General features: G+C 42.0%; 1 long non-coding RNA gene across 1 annotated transcript; it reads left to right on the plus strand.

Moving 5' to 3' along the window:
• The first annotated feature begins 3139 nt into the window (after positions 1 to 3139).
• On the plus strand, positions 3140 to 16891 carry LOC137299140 (uncharacterized). The gene is made up of 2 exons (XR_010957784.1): positions 3140 to 3293; positions 13655 to 16891. It is a non-coding gene; the product is annotated as an uncharacterized lncRNA (long non-coding RNA).
• Positions 16892 to 21022: the final 4131 nt, after the last annotated feature.

The following is a 21022-nucleotide window of genomic DNA, read 5'->3' on the forward strand; positions in this document are numbered from 1 at the left end:
TCGGTGATGGGATCGTTCTCTTCGTGCAGTGGTATTGTTAGAAGACATTAAAATATATGTTCCCAAGCTACAGATCTATTAAATGTTGTTTTTTAACTAGGCGGAAATACACACACTTCTGAAAGTGTTATGAGTTTAAATTTCCGTCATAGGGCTGAATTTTATCACAAAATGGCAGGGTTTATTACGGGGAGGGGGTGGGTGGGGGCTGGGAAGAGATTGTAGAGGTTTTTTGTTAACCAGTGAACTGAAAATAAAATGTATGCGTGCTTGCGTGCGTGCGTGCGTACGTGATATACTGATTATACATACTGCAGACCCGTGAAGGTCCCGGGGAAGAATAGGCCTTCAGCAACCCATGCTTGCCATAAAAGGTGACTATGCATGTCGTAAGAGGCGACTAACGGGATCGGGTGGTCAGCCTCGTTGACTTGGTTGACACATGTCATCGGTTCCCAAGTGCGCAGATCGATGCTCATGTTGTTGGTCACTGGAATGTCTGGTCCAGACTCGATTATTTACAGACCGCCGCCATATAGCTGGAATATTGCTGAGTGCGGCGTCAAACTAAACTCAATCACTCACTCACATACTGCATATATATTCAGTATATCAGTGAGTGACTTTCATATGAATAAAACCATTTCATTATATATATAACAAATTCATGTTCATTTAGTAAATTAATAACAATATTTTACAAACTTATTGTTGTGTTGTTAGGACTGGTTATCTTGACCCATGGCTTTCTGGTGGCGATCTGTAAATAATGGTGTCTGGTCCAGATAATTCAGTGATGAACAGTATGAGCATCGATCTACGCAAATTTAATACGATGACATGTATCAACGAGCGAGTCAGGGATCCTTGCCACCCGATCCCGTTAGTCACATCTTAAGAGAAGTAAACAACAGACCAGTTCAAACCCGGATACTGAAGGAAGTTTGTTTTATTACTTGCCAACCATATAGCGAGTGGCAGAAATAATTTGCTTTTTAACTCGTAAAAAATGAGATACAACGTTGAGATATATTGTAAACTGTACGTTTGCCAATGGATAGAAACTGCGTAACAGCGAAATTTAAAGTCGCTATCATTTATAGTGAGCGGCATAGTATGGCTTACCTCAGTTTATATTCTGATATTGATCATTGCAGATGGCAACTTTGTTTTGTTTATGGACAACGCTGAAAACAAATTTGACAAGGTCAACTTGGTGAAAGAAATGTATGTGGACGTGTGTTCGTCACGTGACTACTTTTCTTCCACTGCGTTTGTTACAACACAAAGCACTAAAGCATGAGGCCCACCTGCATACAGACGGGACAGGTGATTGTGCAAATATACCCACCTGTCCATGACTACCGTTTTATCTCTTGTTCTCGTTCAGTGACATTAGTACATATTTCAGACGTGAACACAATTATCAAACATCCTCATACTAGCCCGTAATTTCATCTTGGTGTCAGATTTAACGCACGTATAGAAATGTCTTTAATATCAATACTTAATATGTGACATACGGTACTATAGCCATTTCGTGCAGCTGAAGTGATTTACATACGGAAGTCGCTGTGAAGACGGGAATTTCTCACGGACAGACAGACTGCGTCACCTATTAATGCGCCTGACATTGTGCAAGGTGTAGTTTCACATGTTGATTGCTTGAACGCACTGCCTCTACCCGCCATCAAACGGCCGACCGCTCCTGGTGACAACTTTACACCCATGTAGTGCTGCTGACACAATCTCTGTAATGACTCGGGTCAATTATCTCGGCTTGTTTGTTCAGATATCGTGAATGTATTGCTCCACTGTTTGCAGACATTAATGTGACTGGCGGTGTTGGGGGTCACTGACATACATCAATGGAGACCTGATGGGTGATCGGTCGTGGAGCCGTGTTCACCATGTCTCTCGTGCTTCACCTTATGACCACCCGGTGTCTTCTGTCTGTAACAAGAACACTTCGATGTTTTGCATTCTCTAACAAGCAGTTTGTCGTTCTGTAGTCTCTCACAGACACACGGTGTCAGGTCAGGTGTGTGTGTGTTTTAGAAGGCGAATATCACTCACCCAGTTGTGACACTACGTTTATATTGCAGGCACGAAAGAGTGCGTGAATGTTGCTGTCAGCAGCAGTACACACAATTCTAGATAAACCTGTGAATGGGGCTGTGGGGTAGCTGCTTAAATCGTCTGTTCGTCACATTAAAGACCCGGGTTTGATTCCCTACATGGGTACAATGTGTGAAGACGCCGTTATTTTGCTGGAATATTCCTAAAGAAGGCTTAAAACCAAAGTCACTCACTCACTCACTCAAACCAACGTGACCCATGAAAATCCGGGTTAGAATTGATCTTCAGTAACCCATGCTTGTCGTAATAGGCGTCTAACGGGATGTGGTGGTCAGGCTCGCTGATTGGTTGACACATGTCATCGGTTCCGAACTGCGTAGATCAATGCTCATGCTGTTGATCACCAGATTGTCTCTTCCAAAGACGATTAATTACAGACCGACGCCATATAGCTGGAGTATTGCTGAGTATTGCTAAAACTAACCTCGCTCGCTCATTCACTCACTCACTCAACCAACGTCATCATGTACTTGACTGAGTGTGACCCAAAGATGATCCAATGAGTGACTGCATCAGCAACGATGGACATCGCCATTGTATGATAACGACACATCGCTCATTAGCGGGTGCGTCTGCAGGGGTTTATGGTGCCTCGATAGACCCTTGGGATCATACCAACAAATCCCTGCTGGTACACAGGTGTTGCTATGGTGTTACTTGACTTCGATATCGATCAGGAAACCAGGTACCCGAATATCGCTTTAAATATTTGGGCCATTTTCACCTCTCCGCCTGCGTTAATGGCGACCGTGTTTGTCATGTATTTTGACGACTGGGAAGCTCTTTGAAAGCTCTGACCTCGGAGTTGAAACATTCGCCGTCTTTGTCTGCACAGTTCGCAATATTACACAGTATGCGGCGAAGTCTGCCATCAAGCATTATCATATTAGTCACGCAGTCATTCAAACTACTCGTCAGTCAGGGAATCGATTCAACGTAGGCCGACCGCCAAACAAAGACCTGCTACCCCTATAAGGCAAAGTGGCTCCGCCCATGCCGCATGGCCGTCGCTAACCCGCAGAGTAGAAGGTAGAGACTCGAGCGCTGGAGACTACACTAACAACACGTACAGGGGTGGTCACCTTTTGGCTGGACACTCACGCACAGTTTCACTCCGGAGACGGATACTTTTCCATTTGGAGCCGTTTACTGGGGTAAATTTGCGATTTTCTTTAATCTTCATTGTTTGTTATCGGTTACCATATAACCGTTCACCGGCAATGGTGAGATCGATGTTTATTTGGGTAGTTGCCAGTGATTGAGATTGTCGATTAAGACGGGTGTAGATTCTGCTTATCAGCTGCCGCCTTGTTGTGACACTGCACCCTCATTACACATTAACTCGCAGCCAACCATACACTTTAAATTATACACTTTCAGAATTACTTAGAACATGACCGAACTCCGTAACTTGTAGAGAATGTCGTGATGATGACGACTGTCAAATCCCTCGTGATTGTATTACTGGGTATTGTGGGAGGTCAATTCATGTCTTCTGATAAGTCAGTATTTAGTGGGCATGTTCAATCGTCATCCAACAGAATGCTGTGTAAACATTGTGTGAATTATTTTGACTTGTCAACACATTACTGTGAGCACGGAGTTTTATTGTATAGCGTTACAACCGATGGGTGGTTTACACCGCTGGTCGAGGCTTATGTGTGTTAGGCCAACTGACAGCCGAGCTCAGCCACACACCCGAGCAGACAGGAAATCTTCTTACCTCGATATTAACACGCGATCAGCAATGAGTGTAAGCCTCAAGACGCCTCGAGACCTTCATTGTAACACTGTAACCCAAGATTACAGCCGCTTGTCATGGTCAGATAATAGCTCGTTAATCCTGTTAGAATCCAGTCAGATATATCATAATTTCTTAAAGACTGCTAATCCCTTTGTTCATAATCCTTTTTATTGCGTAATGTAACAACGAATTAATGTAACAGTCAATGTTTCGATGTTTTAATTCAAGTTTTGACATTAAGAGTACCTGCTTCAAACGCACCTTAACAACGATCTTTGGTGGTGGTGTTTTGCGAGATGCGAGCGTGCTGTTTGTGTTGATGTGTTATGTGGAGACTGAACAATACGCTTTCACAAGTAGGTGCCGTGTCAGTGAAGGTTTTGAAATAGGCATGACACAAATCTGACACAGTTTACTGTTCTTGTGAGTATGTCAGCTAACATGACATCTACCTTGGCAGATCTTAGCTGAGTCGAACCTCGCTATTGATGAACAAGAACACACTATTGACAGCTCAGTGGCGTTTGCACAACGTATTGGCAGGTTTAAAACCAACCCTGCTAAACAAGTTTTAGAAGTCTCCCTATACGACTTGTTGCCGCTCGTTACTTCCGCGTATGGATGTATCAAGAGGTAAAACATACCATAATATGTGTTTGTGATGTGTCCCTTGTGCTACAGCTGTCTGTGAAGATAGTTCTTTGTCAACCTTGTGTTCAGAGAACATTGGTCTCTAATGACTCACCCTCACCCGAGTGGCGGACTGTGTCTGATGAGGCACATCGGGGTGATCAACCGTGTCTTAGGTGTCTGGGTGTATCTGCTAGTGCACAAATACAAGCATATGTTCGCGTGGGGATGTTGGTTGTGTGAAAACTCTCAGCTGTATTAAGGCTCGCGGTGTTGTTAAGACTCTCAGTTGGTTTCAAGGCTCTTGGTTGTATTAGACTATTAGTTGTATTATGACTGTTGGTTGTATTGAGACTCTAACGCTCTTGGTTGTATTTAAACTCTCGTTTGTATTAAGACCCTTGGTTTAGTCAAGGGTCTTGGTTGTATTAGCCTCTTAGTTGTATTATGACTCTTGGTCGTGTATTGGCGCTGATTGTGTTAAGAATGTTTGTGAGTGGTTGTTTGTTTTAAGCCATTGCCCCTGGTTGGTGGTATGGAGTTTGACAGCGAGTCCAATTAGTGCTTCGTTACAGCACAACACCGCAGCCTCCGTCCCATCTGTCACGTGTTGATGGATGGTTACAGAATCTGTGTTGTCAAGAGGATAGAATTACTCAATTCTGAAGTAATTAGCCTCATCACAAATGATGACGTTGACTCATTCTTATTTCCATCGTCTCTGGTAAAGCGAAATGCTGTTTCAGTTTATTGGTTGCCCTTTGTGTTTCGGCCATCAGTGTCTTGCCTCACGGTCTGGTCTTCTGTTCACGAGGCAAAGGTGCACCGAGGCAGAAGACATAGCAACTTTCGGTCCCAACGGCGATAGGAACTATTCACTATGAAAATGAAGGATTCTTCTCGGAAAATATATTGGCAGATCATCCGTATTATTACATACCATGTGAAACAATCCGTGTTAGTACATACCGTACGAAACATTCCATATGTATGCAATCATTTATGAAAGATTCCCAGAGTGTGACAGTCTATATGTAAGGTTCTAAATGCCTGTATGTAAGATTTTCTAAGTGTGATAATCCCTATGTAAGATTCCTAGAGCGCCATAATGTCTATGTAAGATTCCGAGAGTGCCATCATCTCTATGTAAGATTCCGAGAGTGCCATCATCTCTATGTAAGATTCCGAGAGTGCCATCATCTCTATGTAAGATTCCTAGAGTGCCATCATCTCTATGTAAAATTCCGAGAGTGCCATCATCTCTATGTAAGATTCCTAGAGCGCCATCATCTCTATGTAAGATTCCGAGAGTGCCATCATCTCTATGTAAGATTCCGAGAGTGCCATCATCTCTATGTAAGATTCCTAGAGTGCCATCATCTCTATGTAAGATTCCGAGAGCGCCATCATCTCTATGTAAAATTCCTAGAGCGCCATCATCTCTATGTAAGATTCCTAGAGCGCCATCATCTCTATGTAAGATTCCGAGAGTGCCATCATCTCTATGTAAGATTCCGAGAGTGCCATCATCTCTATGTAAGATTCCTAGAGTGCCATCATCTCTATGTAAGATTCCCAGAGGGTGACAGTCTATATGTAAGGTTCTAAAAGCCTGTATGTAAGATTTTCTAAGTGTGATAATCTCTATGTAAGATTCCGAGAGTGCCGTCATCTCTATGTAAGATTCCTAGAGTGCCATCATCTCTATGTAAGATTCCGAGAGTGCCATCATCTCTATGTAAGATTCCTAGAGTGCCATCAACTCTATGTAAGATTCCGAGAGTGCCATCATCTCTATGTAAGATTCCGAGAGTGCCATCATCTCTATGTAAGATTCCGAGAGTGCCATCAACTCTATGTAAGATTCCGAGAGTGCCATCATCTCTATGTAAGATTCCGAGAGTGCCATCATCTCTATGTAAGATTCCGAGAGTGCCATCATCTCTATGTAAGATTCCGAGAGTGCCATCATCTCTATGTAAGATTCCTAGAGCGCCATCATCTCTATGTAAGATTCCTAGAGCGCCATCATCTCTATGTAAGATTCCTAGAGTGCCATCAACTCTATGTAAGATTCCGAGAGTGCCATCATCTCTATGTAAGATTCCGAGAGTGCCATCATCTCTATGTAAAATTCCGAGAGTGCCATCATCTCTATGTAAGATTCCTAGAGCGCCATCATCTCTATGTAAGATTCCGAGAGTGCCATCATCTCTATGTAAGATTCCGAGAGTGCCATCATCTCTATGTAAGATTCTTTGGGCGCCATCATCTCTATGTAAAATTCCTAGAGCGCCATCATCTCTATGTAAGATTCCTAGAGCGCCATCATCTCTATGTAAGATTCCTAGAGTGCCATCAACTCTATGTAAAATTCCGAGAGTGCCATCATCTCTATGTAAGATTCCGAGAGTGCCATCATCTCTATGTAAAATTCCGAGAGTGCCATCATCTCTATGTAAGATTCCGAGAGTGCCATCATCTCTATGTAAGATTCCGAGAGTGCCATCATCTCTATGTAAGATTCCGAGAGTGCCATCATCTCTATGTAAGATTCCTAGAGCGCCATCATCTCTATGTAAGATTCCTAGAGCGCCATCATCTCTATGTAAGATTCCGAGAGTGCCATCATCTCTATGTAAGATTCCGAGAGTGCCATCATCTCTATGTAAGATTCTTTGGGCGCCATCATCTCTATGTAAAATTCCTAGAGCGCCATCATCTCTATGTAAGATTCCTAGAGCGCCATCATCTCTATGTAAGATTCCTAGAGTGCCATCAACTCTATGTAAAATTCCGAGAGTGCCATCATCTCTATGTAAGATTCCTAGAGTGCCATCATCTCTATGTAAAATTCCGAGAGTGCCATCATCTCTATGTAAGATTCCGAGAGTGCCATCATCTCTATGTAAGATTCCGAGAGTGCCATCATCTCTATGTAAGATTCCGAGAGTGCCATCATCTCTATGTAAGATTCCTAGAGCGCCATCATCTCTATGTAAGATTCCTAGAGCGCCATCATCTCTATGTAAGATTCCTAGAGTGCCATCAACTCTATGTAAGATTCCGAGAGTGCCGTCATCTCTATGTAAGATTCCTAGAGTGCCATCATCTCTATGTAAGATTCCGAGAGTGCCATCATCTCTATGTAAGATTCCTAGAGTGCCATCAACTCTATGTAAGATTCCGAGAGTGCCATCATCTCTATGTAAGATTCCGAGAGTGCCATCATCTCTATGTAAGATTCCGAGAGTGCCATCAACTCTATGTAAGATTCCGAGAGTGCCATCATCTCTATGTAAGATTCCGAGAGTGCCATCATCTCTATGTAAGATTCCGAGAGTGCCATCATCTCTATGTAAGATTCCGAGAGTGCCATCATCTCTATGTAAGATTCCTAGAGCGCCATCATCTCTATGTAAGATTCCTAGAGCGCCATCATCTCTATGTAAGATTCCTTGAGTGCCATCAACTCTATGTAAGATTCCGAGAGTGCCATCATCTCTATGTAAGATTCCGAGAGTGCCATCATCTCTATGTAAAATTCCGAGAGTGCCATCATCTCTATGTAAGATTCCTAGAGCGCCATCATCTCTATGTAAGATTCCGAGAGTGCCATCATCTCTATGTAAGATTCCGAGAGTGCCATCATCTCTATGTAAGATTCTTTGGGCGCCATCATCTCTATGTAAAATTCCTAGAGCGCCATCATCTCTATGTAAGATTCCTAGAGCGCCATCATCTCTATGTAAGATTCCTAGAGTGCCATCAACTCTATGTAAGATTCCGAGAGTGCCATCATCTCTATGTAAGATTCCGAGAGTGCCATCATCTCTATGTAAAATTCCGAGAGTGCCATCATCTCTATGTAAGATTCCTAGAGCGCCATCATCTCTATGTAAGATTCCGAGAGTGCCATCATCTCTATGTAAGATTCCGAGAGTGCCATCATCTCTATGTAAGATTCCGAGAGTGCCATCATCTCTATGTAAGATTCCGAGAGTGCCATCATCTCTATGTAAAATTCCTAGAGCGCCATCATCTCTATGTAAGATTCCTAGAGCGCCATCATCTCTATGTAAGATTCCGAGAGTGCCATCATCTCTATGTAAGATTCCTAGAGTGCCATCATCTCTATGTAAGATTCCTAGAGTGCCATCATCTCTATGTAAGATTCCCAGAGGGTGACAGTCTATATTTAAGGTTCTAAAAGCCTGTATGTAAGATTTTCTAAGTGTGATAATCTCTATGTAAGATTCCGAGAGTGCCGTCATCTCTATGTAAGATTCCTAGAGTGCCATCATCTCTATGTAAGATTCCGAGAGTGCCATCATCTCTATGTAAGATTCCTAGAGCGCCATCATCTCTATGTAAGATTCCTAGAGCGCCATCATCTCTATGTAAGATTCCTAGGGTGCCATCATCTCTATGTAAGAAGCGCCATCATCTCTATGTAAGATTCCTAGAGTGCCATCATCTCTATGTAAGATTCCGAGAGTGCCATCATCTCTATGTAAGATTCCGAGAGTGCCATCATCTCTATGTAAGATTCCGAGAGTGCCATCATCTCTATGTAAGATTCCTAGAGTGCCACCATCTCTATGTAAGATTCCTAGAGTGCCATCATCTCTATGTAAGATTCCGAGAGTGCATCATCTCTATGTAAGATTCCTAGACTGCCATATCTATGTAAGATTCCGAGAGTGCCATCATCTCTATGTAAGATTCCGAGAGTGCCATCATCTCTATGTACGATTCCGAGAGAGCCATCATCTCTATGTAAGATTCCGAGAGCGCCATCATCTCTATGTAAGATTCCTAGAGCGCCATCATCTCTATGTAAAATTCCTAGACTGCCATATCTATGTAAGGTTCCGAGAGCGCCATCATCTCTATGTAAGATTCCTAGAGTGCCATCATCTCTATGTAAGATTCCGAGAGTGCCATCATCTCTATGTAAGATTCCTAGAGTGCCACCATCTCTATGTAAGATTCCTAGACTGCCATCATCTCTATGTAAGATTCCGAGAGTGCCATCATCTCTATGTAAGATTCCTAGAGTGCCATAAACTATACGTAAGATTCATAGGGTGTCATTTTCTTTGTGTAAGTTTCTTTGGGTGCCATAATCTCTATGTAAGATTCCTTGGGTGCCATAATCTCTATGTAAGATTCTTTGGGTGCCATAACCTCTATGTAAGATTCCTAGGGCGCTATAATCTCTATGTAAGATTCCTAGAATGCCATAAAATATACGTAAGATTCCTAGGGTGTCATCTCTATGTAAGATTCCTAGGGTACCATAACCTCAATGTAAGATTCCTAGGGTGCCATAATCTCTATGTAAGATTTCCAAAATGTGATAGCTTGTATGTTAGATCCTCAAAGTGTGTCAGTCTGTGTGCAAGATTCCCAAAGTGTTATAGTCTCCTTGTAAGCTTGCAAAGACTCTTACAGTCTGTATGTAAGATTCTCCATGTGTACGAGACTGAATTAGGCACCAGGTGTATGCGAAAAGTGTTAACATATCCTCCGCTATCGTTGGCATTTCCCATTACAAATTTCGTTTTATAATAAGTAAGTATTTACGTCCTCCACCGCTCCCAACTATAATCCTGTCATACTGCGGCGATCCCTACAACCTTACTTTATGCTCGGACTCCTGACCTGACATATGGTATGTAACATAGTCCTAGTCAGAATAGTCTGCATGTTTGTGCACAAACACCCACATTGCTACGTAAGACTCAGGGACATCAAAAGCTGTCAAACGTAATGAATTAGGTCACATCTTCATTCCTGAAGCGTTCTTCCCGATGGCAGTATATCTTCAATTGTGTATGTGTGCTGTGCTAAGTAGAAGCATCCAGCCTCTACACATAAACACAGGTTTAGAGGATAACACATGATGTTCAGTGGATGACATATGTTTGGAGAATTTAGGCATTTGCACTGTTATTACGTCACGATTGTACAACGCTGTCTACGTAATTTGGAGGTAGGTGTCTGCTGTGATTACTTTGTGTGTTCACTGTACACGCAGATTTTGACAAAATCAAGGTAGGATATATCTGTGATTTCCCATACATACCACTTCTATATAAGACATTATACTGTTGCTAAAACCTGCAATCTTATACTAATATGATAGGTTAGGTTTAATCTCAAGAAATCGTTTCCAGCAACTTCAATCAGGGCTGTATCTCATTCAAACCTACCTATACCTGTACGAGTAACAAATACCTGTACGAGTAACAAATAAGAGCAGCTACCAAAGTTATGTATTTTCTGTATTAGAACACTACACTATTAACCACCTATCATTTGTTGTACTATCCATGTCATTCACTAGTGGAGAACGGGAGGGTGTGGAATGGTCTCACTGGCGTACACCACAAACCACGGAACGATTTTGTATAACGCATGAGTTAACGTTACAGCTGTAACGTTAGTAATCACTTTACTAACTAAAGACATTTACGCTTGGTTGTTCTAAGTTTATTGATTTAATAGATTTTCCAACAATTTCTAAAGTTTAAACGTGCCTTATTTATCTTGCAGGTATGTGCCTTAATATTGTGAACAGGTACTCGACAACTTCAGGTCAAATTACCAAATATGCTAGGCAAAAGAGTTGTGTCTAAATCTGTCAGTTTCTGATGATGTATGTTTATTAGAAATGTTTATTACCTTCTAATCTGAAGAGTTTATTCGGAAACGTGTCGCCATTAATCAGTTGTTTAGCTTTGTGGTTTTCGCTAGTTTGAATAGTATGTTTTGGAGAAAGTATACAGCTCCTGTATTCCATATGGACTTTGGTAGAAAGTCTATTTTATTGCTTTCAAAGATTTCCAAATGTCTCCAGGCAAATGTATTTGTAGAAATAACAAGACTTTATGGATGATCAACTTCTTTATTAGGCGACGTTTCCGTATAGATTCTAATACCGCCATGTGCCACCAACTTATAGAATGCCACTCAAACAAATATAGTCTTGTTGTCCGGTTATCATGCACATGGACGGAGCTCACAGAAACACCCATGCTTAGATGATATGTTAAATGTGCAACCTGCAATTTGACATGTTAGGACATTTGAGACATGTGGTTAGTGAAAGTGAAATAAATAACAATCTGCCCAATATAAAGTCAGAATGTTAATCGAAACTATACTGTTGATTTAACCATCCAAAGTTTGGACTCACCTGTGTAAATGTAGCCACGTGCTTCAGTTAACTGTTCAATCCTAGATATTGCACAACATTCCATACTGTATAAAGGTGAAGGTTACACATTAACTCAGTAAAACAAATGCGAAAGCTGAACAAGATTATTGTCATGTGTTCAGTAAGTGATGAAACTCTGCGAAAATTGACGGATTTGTAACAAAGGTTTACACCAGGACGCAGCTCTTCAAGGCATGGTATTTGCACAGGCTTTCAGCAATTTGATGCATGTTCCTCATGCAATACATCTACAAAAGGTTTGCAGTTGCTCCACCCAAGCTAGTGGATAAATTCATCTTTGATGTAACCATGTGACAAACATTTAACATAATCAGCAAATAATGCTCAGAAGTGTGACTTAAATGCTGGTATATCCTCTTAACCTATCACATAGTTAAACGCATGTGCACACGCACGCACGCACACACGGACGCGCTTGCTTTCTATGAATATTGTATCATGTTGGTCCTTTTATTGATTTCCACAATGTGTTTTTTGAGAGACATTCTCCTGAATCCACATTTCAGTTATAAAGCAACAGATTTCTCCGATGTTATGTGAATCTTACATTTAATCACAGTTCAATAGCCAAAGGTAGAAAGGTAGGGATAGACAATGAACTCGTTTGCAAAATGAAGTAATTCAAATGTTCCTCATGAACGAAACTAATATAGATGGAGGATTGTGATCTCAGGTGTTTGTAAATATACATCCGTCGCAGTCAATGAGGATTTGTGAGCAGATCTATGTCAGCAGGTGTCAGTGTTTACTGCTGTGCCACCTTATGGAAATAGGAGTCAATGCCCTCGCTACATTCTACTTGTTGATAGAATCTTGCAGACAACACACCGAGCCATAACACATTCAGTTTGATGTATAAGCGTATTCATAAGTTACATGTAGATATTCCGGATGAGTTATGATTATGGAGAGACTTTGTCGCTTTTATTTATGTATATTTTCGCACTGTCACGGTGTTTCATACAGCATATAATCAGATAAATACTACTCCATCTACTGCTCTAAATATAGAGGTGTTATTGAACAGGGACCATGTGACTCTGGGGACCTGTATGCTTGTGTCCATGGTAGGCGTGTAGTCGTATATTGTTGTGGAGAACACACAGAGACTCTAGCTGTCATATGATTTATTCATGTTTAGAGAACGTAGACATTAGGCGGGGGAAAACATAACCTATAATGTGTAGTATTGACACTTAATGACGAAAGGAAACACTTGGATGGATGGTATTGGAACCCTTTCGTGAGAGGTAATCAATATATTACGTTCACTAAATATGTAGAGTATCGTATACACACACACACACGTGTGTGTGTGTGTGTGTGTGTGTGTGTGTGTGTGTGTCTGCTCTGTACACTTGCCCTTCAGTGTAACTCGTTGGCTCCTTTGGTTTTCGCGCAGGATGTGTTTATAACACATAAAGACTCATACACTAGTAAACACGCACTATCAACGTTCACTCACTTGCACGCTCCACTGTTGCACATAACCGGTTTTCCCGTGAGTTGCAACGGTCATCTCACAAACGTCCAGGACAAAACGGGATTGGGTCCGACTAGGTTGCATTGCTTCACAGGATCCTTGTCATATTTGTAAATAAGACATCGACCTAAGAGTGACGTGTAATCGTGGGGTGACCGTTCAAACGTTCTTACACGCCGGGAGCTCTGAATGGGTTCTCAATTATTCAGCTTGTACGTTCTACGACTGTCAATGAGCATTTTATTTGGTTCACAGTTGTCGGGGGAGGTTGGTCTAGGGTGAGGGAACCACGTGTCCAATGGCAGTGCTGTAGGCGAAGTTGTCGATATTCAGCTGCTTATGGTTAGCCTTGTCATTACACACTGCAAGTGTATGATTTAAATATGTTCATAATGTTACGTCTGTATTTCAGGACTCACTGGAGCTGTTTAACCAGGGTCTGTCACAGCTGAACGTCCTCCACACTGACAAGTCTCAACACAAAGTGCCTCTTACGCAATGACAATGGCACACACTGCTACATGAATGGTGGCAATCAACAGCAGCTGGTTGTCGACTCGTCATCGGTATTTGTAGACTTATTGCTTACAGGAAACAGTCAAGGTCTGTGTGAACAGAAACCAGCTTTTTGGAGACGTTGTTGCAGTAACTTGACAAGATGTCTTTCCTAACAAACATCTTTAAGAAGAAGTCGAAGAGTGAAGAGAAGAGAGAAGAAGAGCCCCAGGACCCAGAACAGAAGGATAGGAGACTTAAGAAGCAATTGTCCATCTCTAGGTCAGGTCGCTTCAAACAAAAGAACCGTCAGCGAGGGGGCGTGGCCGACAGACCGGATCTGTTCATTCAGAGGGATGAAGAAAGTAAATCAGACACGAGGTCTCAGACAGGTACGTCCAACTCCCCCGGTAACAGCTGCAGGGAGGTAAACGGAACTATCATCCCGGGTGGCGTCAGGTTAAACGAGCAAGTGGCGTCATGACCTGGGATTAAGGTCAAGGTCGAGTTTCAGTTCGGACATTCTGTACACTCTTCATGCGCCGATTATGATTACTGCAAAGGTCGAAGATTGGACTATATGAATGAGATGTGATTTGTACTTGGCCTGTGTGACTTAATCAGGAACTGCTGTTGGTTGTTACGATGTACTGCGTTGTGGAGTATTGACAATTGTGAACATGAAACCCCCTGAAATTCAACGACCAATGAAAGTGTGGATTGGAGTGCAATGATTGGATATAGCAATAACTTACTTTGTCTGCTTGGCGAGTGAAGTCGCCCACAGCCCTGTCGGCCTCATCTCTGATCCAACCATGATACCGTGTCTTCCAGACGTGACGGAGGAAGGTTTGTTTCCTCATCGGCAGATGTGGGCGACACCTAGCGGCAGTAGTGACTTCGTATCTTCCCACTGTTTGGAGGCCCTGTGCCCGCTGGAACTGCTTGTTTGGATTTAATGACTTTTTAAGTTGTCGCTCCTGGGACATGTTCATGAGTGTTTGTGTAAATAGAATTATTTGAATAGTATTTACATATCAGTATGCGGACAGATTGTGACAGGGAAATTGATTTGTGACATGATTACGTGTGTACGTTAAACGTTACTTCACTTTGCTATTTCCCACGTTATGCAGAATCTCTCACTGAAAAAGTGCGAAATGGTTTCCCCTTCTTGGAAAAAGTAATTGTTGCATAAACTTTGAAACAACGAAAATAAACTACTCCGTTAAAATGTACTTGCTACCAAAATCTCGTTTATGTGAGTTAATTGAAAGTTGTCTCTTGATTCTTTCACTAGATTTAATTGGTACACGACCACTCCAGTTGTGGACGCCAGTTTCCTGGCCGGTGTATATATAATTTGCTGTATGTTTTAGTCAGTATTGTCTCTAGACCCTCCCTGTGATGTTAATGAATGAGATTTGTAGATATGTTTAATAGACTGAATGTTGTCCCCCATGTATACAGTGTGCACCTCACAGTCAAACCTCGTTAATCAGGACTTAAGGTACCAGTTAAATCACCTGCATGAATATAATTGATCACGCATGAAACAATGTCACACATTCACACATACACACTGACGCATGCATACACGTACCCACACGAACGAACATACACACGTACCCACACACAAAAACACACAGACACATACACAGACACACACAGACACACACACACACACACACACACACACACACAGAGAGAGAGAGAGAGAGAGAGAGACGCGCACGCACATACTGGATTAACGGGCTCTGAAATAACGAGGTTTAACTGTGTGTTTTCAAATTCTGTCGCTAAATAGATCGGACTGAGAAGAGACAAAGTTCTATCTGCCACATGTATTCCGGACAATATCTGATGTTCACACTCAACCACGTGTTGTCGCTAAGGAGATCAGGCCCCAATTTCTCGAAACAAACTGAAGTCTGAGTTTTGACCTACGTCTGAGATTTTACTCAAATTTGAGAAAACGCATTTCACAGAATGAACTGAAATACTACCGGAAACCATTTGAGTTTTGTGGATAGATTAGTTTATTGGGCTTTTATATTTCAAAACTGCAGTTGAGTTAAAAATTCAGCTGCTTCAAATTGTGAAACTCAGTTTGAGATTTGAGTAAAAACTTAAGTTTGTGTCGAGGGCCAGCTGGAGTCTGCAGGCTGCTTGGCAGGGATTGGTCTTTGTGTGCATGTCATATGGCCATGCCATATGGGATGAGGGGAAATGCTTTCTCTGGTTTAGCTTTTGTAATATTTATTTTTTATTCAAAAGAAAGTGTTTACTATAGTGCCTTGGAAATATGCATGCGCTAACACACATGCCCAGACAGACACACACACACACACACACACACACACACACACACACACACACACACACACACACACACACACACACACACACACACACACACACACACACACACACACACACACACACACACACACAGAGACATAAAGGCACACACAAGCAGTCAGGCACTCACACAGACACATAGCACACGTACCTTCCCACACACATACATACGGATGTTTACAATGTTTATTTGGACAATTATTCATGTTCTCCATCTTGTTTATTTGATTGGATGTCTCTGTCTCCTTTTATTGTTTTGAGTCCCTAGCTCAAACAATGCGGGCATTTGACATATCTTAACACACACACGTGCACGCAAACAGACACAGTACAACTTGTCATACACAGTATTTAGTATTTGTTGGTCCATGTTCAACAGTGCTTACTGCCTTACAAACTAGCTAGTAGACTAGTAGACTAGGTGTTCTTAGTTTGCTTGTTGCCAGGAAATGTATGGTCAAGAATTCTACTGCATAACTAACCCATGGAAATCTGCCACCTGGACATGGGGATGTGTCGAACTGCTGCATATGTCGAACTATTTGGTTGAGTTCTAGAACTGATTGTTTGCTAGCTATGTCAGTTTTTTTTGTTCGGTGAATCTATCCATTGTTTTGTCGGAGTTTCTGATTTCGTCTCCGACTGCCTTGTGTTGGACATGTCGGACTTGCCAATATGGCGGCGTGCCAGAATGCTGCCAACATATGTAGGTTAGCCACTAGTGCACTGACGGTGCGAGACAGCGTGTGCCTTATATGTCACTTAATTTAATGTATAAAGTTTTTGATCGTTATATATGTGTTGTTGTTTTTTCCATTGTGAGTAATAAAATATTATAGGCACGTGGCCATTTAAGTTAATATTGGCACAGATGGTGGTGCAGTCATATGATCATAGATGATAGTGCAGGCATATGATCGCAGGTGAGGTTTTGTCATATGATCACAGTTAATGGCGCATTCATATGATCACAGGTAGTGTGCAGTTATATGATATCAGATGAAGGTATAGTCACATGATCACAGATGATGGTTCAGTCATATGATCTCATGGCACTGAGTTTTGATATGACCGTGAAGTATGACATGACCATGTCCATCTCTTCGGAGCTGAAGTATTCAGATCGTGATAGTGAAGAACTGTTGTCTGTATTCAGATCGTGATAGTGAAGAACTGCTCTTTGTATTCAGATAGTGATAGCGGAAAACTGCTGTCTGTATTCAGATAGTGATAGCGGAGAACTGCTGTCTGTATTCAGATAGTGATAGCGGAGAACTGCTGTCTGTATTCAGATCATCACAGCGAAGAACTGCTGTCTGTATTCATATCGTGATAGCAATTCCCTACTTTCTGCACACCTATCAAGAGTGGTGGCGTGTCACTGCTGTTTGTATACATTTCATGAAAGCTTTTCACTCCTGTATGTGTCCCTATCACAGCGAGAAGCTGCTGTCTATATTCAGTCATGATAGAGATTCGCAGAACACTGGGCGTAGAGGAGCAGCTGTGTTTATATTTATGCGTTGATATATATGGCGCTTGCGAGGAGTGGTCGCCTTTTCTCAGGGCAAGGTCTCCGAGCGGTTCCCGGCGTGTGTCAGATGTGAACCAGTCGACCGGAAAATCAATCCTGAATGATTAATGAGCCGTGTCGAGTATTTACTTGGGTGGACGTAATGAGATTATCATGACATAAACTTGTGCTAGTTAGTGACATGTATCCGTGTCACATGTTTGTCACCAACTGCACACTAGGGAGAAAGGTTGGAGCTTTCAAATGAACACTTTCTTAACAAACAAACAACATTTCTGTTTACAGTAGCAACCTGCACACAAACATGTACACAATATGTTCTTGAAGGTTTTTACTGTAAAATACTTATTGTTGGATTGCATGCATGCACATTGATCCTGAATGAACTTTAATATACGCATGCATATATCATGCACACCTTCCTCTGTGACAGAATTACTTTGTTGCTAAGTTAGCGAGAACGAAAGTTTCTATTTTGAGCACTGATAAGTTCTCTATCAAGTTTAACTTAACACCATCAGGGGTTCGCGCATCTTTATCTTATCTCACACATAAATATCGCTTTCTGATTGGCTGGGCGCTCTTCTGTTATCTTCAATGTACCCTGCTTACAGTGAGTGAGTGAGTGAGTTTAGTTTTACGCCGCTTTTAGCAATATTCCAGCAATATCACGGCGGGGGACACCAGAAAATGGGCTTCACTCATTGTGCCCATGGGGGGGAATCGAACCCGGGTGTTCGTACCCTGCTTACAAGCGAGATGCATTGCAATGGACCCCGTTGTCAATGCCAACACATTCGGTACTTCGTGGTCGTAGCCCTTTATCTCGAATAACATTGACTCACGCATGATGTACGGAAATTACTGTCGTTTTGTGAATTCAAGTCGATGGAAGGGAGCTAACCCTAAATCTGTTTTTCTTGTGTTGTCCTCAATAAATACATTCCAATAAATACATTTTGACAAAACGTTTAAATTTAGTTCGTGCCAATACTTAGAAGAGACATTATGCCGCGGTGACTTTACTAAGACAATACCTGCGGGGGAAATAGCAGGATGCAAGATTCGAATCGTTGTATTCATACAGGTTCGCTGAAGTGTACGATCCGACACCCATTATCCATACTTAAAACAGTTCATAATTAACATTGAGGTGTTCGGTAAGATAAATAAGTTGTTCACTGGTCCCTCTGGGCCCATGGGTTGATGTACCCTCGATTTTTGTTTATGTTCCCTGAGCCCAAAGGGCCCCTGGCGACCAGTGACCACGTGCGTCATGGAAGTGTGTTTTCTCCTCTTTGATGTTATGTCCCCTGTAAGATATTAAGATTGAGGACATTAACGACCCAATGTTTTGACACCAGTGATCGACTGTGTTCATATTAAGGATCGAATGTGTTGATATCAGAGATCGACTGTGTTGATGTGATGGATTGAATGTGTTGATATCAGAGACCGAGTATGATGAAATGAGAGACCCAGCATTGTGACAAGAGAAATCGAGTATGGTGATATACGAGACCGAATGTGGTGATACAAGAGATTTGTGTTGAGATGTCAGAGACCGTGTATAGTGATATAAGAGACCAAGTGTGGTGATATCAGAAACCGTATATGCTGATATTAGTGATGGAGTGCACATATATCAGAGACCGGGTATGGTGATACAAGAGATTGAGATTAGAGATATCAGAGGCCTAGTATGGCGATATTAGCGATGGCGTTGCAGACATATCATAGATCGAGTGTGGTGATATCTGAGACCGAGAGTGGTGATATCATTATATCAGAGAGCAAGTGTGGTGATATCAAAGACCAAGAATGAGGATTTAAGACATCGTGTCTGAGGATGTCAGATACTGGATATGTTGATTTAAGAGATATGTATCATGTACCTGTTTAACCGGGCAAATGCTTGATGTATCTGTATAACCGGCCACGTGCATCTGTGTCTGTATAACCGGGGACGTGAATCATGTTTCTATGTAGAGTATGGTGATATCAGAGATCAAGTGTGGTAATACACAAGACCGAGAGCAGGGATGTAACAGAATGAGTGAAGTGATATCTGAAACAATGTATAGTGATATCAGAGAACGAGAGGGCTGCATATTTATGAGAGAGCAGTACGCACTACTGCGATATGACGTCCACAATGTGTCTTCCGTGCTGTCGTACTATATATACACCATTTCCACTGCCAGCTACTTCATACTGTGAAGATCTTTAGCGTTAGAGAGGACAATGAATAAGGAGCCACCGTGGTGTAGTATAGTATGAATCATGCTGACAGATACGAGACAATCAACCAACCAAAATAAAAGACACACACACACACACACACACACACACACACACACACACACACACACACACACACACACACACACACACACACACACACACACACACACACACACACCAAAACAAGCAAACAAATAAAGAAAAGCAACCTCCAAAAACCATAAACAAACGAATAGATCTGCGAACGTACGTGATTTGAAACAAACACCCTGGAAACGTTTCTCTGGGCGTTTATTTGTTTTCTAAACTCAACAAAGTAAATAAATAGCAAACTGTCATGACCTAAGTACAATAATAATAACAAACACAATTACAATGTCGAGTATACAAATATTGTGGGCTGAACGCATTGTGTTAAATTTCCTTCGAAATTAAGGAAGTTGAAAACCTTCCGACCCGTGCCCACATAGGACTCCAACACATGTCACGTGTCTCTAATTTCCGTGACACATGGTCCGTTACGCGGCAGAAATACTGCAACCCCGACCATAGCTGTTCCTACGTGAGCTTCATTGCCTTTAATAGCGGTGTTCAACACGTATCTTTTTGTGTCAGCTCTGTGCAATTTTACTCTAACAAATATTGTTGGTCTGTGGTTATGGTGTGCAATACAGCAACCAACTGATTCATTCCAGCTCTATATGAAATGTGCGATTCATTCTAAATGAATACTATAAAAGCGGAATTTAGTATGTTTCTGGCGTTCCCTCGCAGCCACTCGAACAGCAGTCGCTGACTCGTAGATGTGTGTTGACCTCGTGCTAAGTGATGATCTTGATATGCAGAAACCGATACCTTAAATCTGCCGACAGGTGTACCATATACCTGTACAGCCGGACACGTGTATCATGTATCTGTATAGCCGGACACGTGTATCATGTGTATGGACAGCCGGGCACGTGTATCATGTATCTGTATAACCGGGCACGTGTACCATGTATCTGTATAGCCGGGCACGTGTATCATGTATCTGTATAGCCGGGCACGTGTACCATGTATCTGTATTGCCGGGCACGTGTATCATGTATCTGTATAGCCGGGCACGTGTACCATGTATCTGTATAGCCGGGCACGTGTATCATGTAT

Source organism: Haliotis asinina, chromosome 10 (genome assembly GCF_037392515.1).
Source record: "Haliotis asinina isolate JCU_RB_2024 chromosome 10, JCU_Hal_asi_v2, whole genome shotgun sequence".
Taxonomy (NCBI): Eukaryota; Metazoa; Mollusca; class Gastropoda; order Lepetellida; family Haliotidae; genus Haliotis; species Haliotis asinina.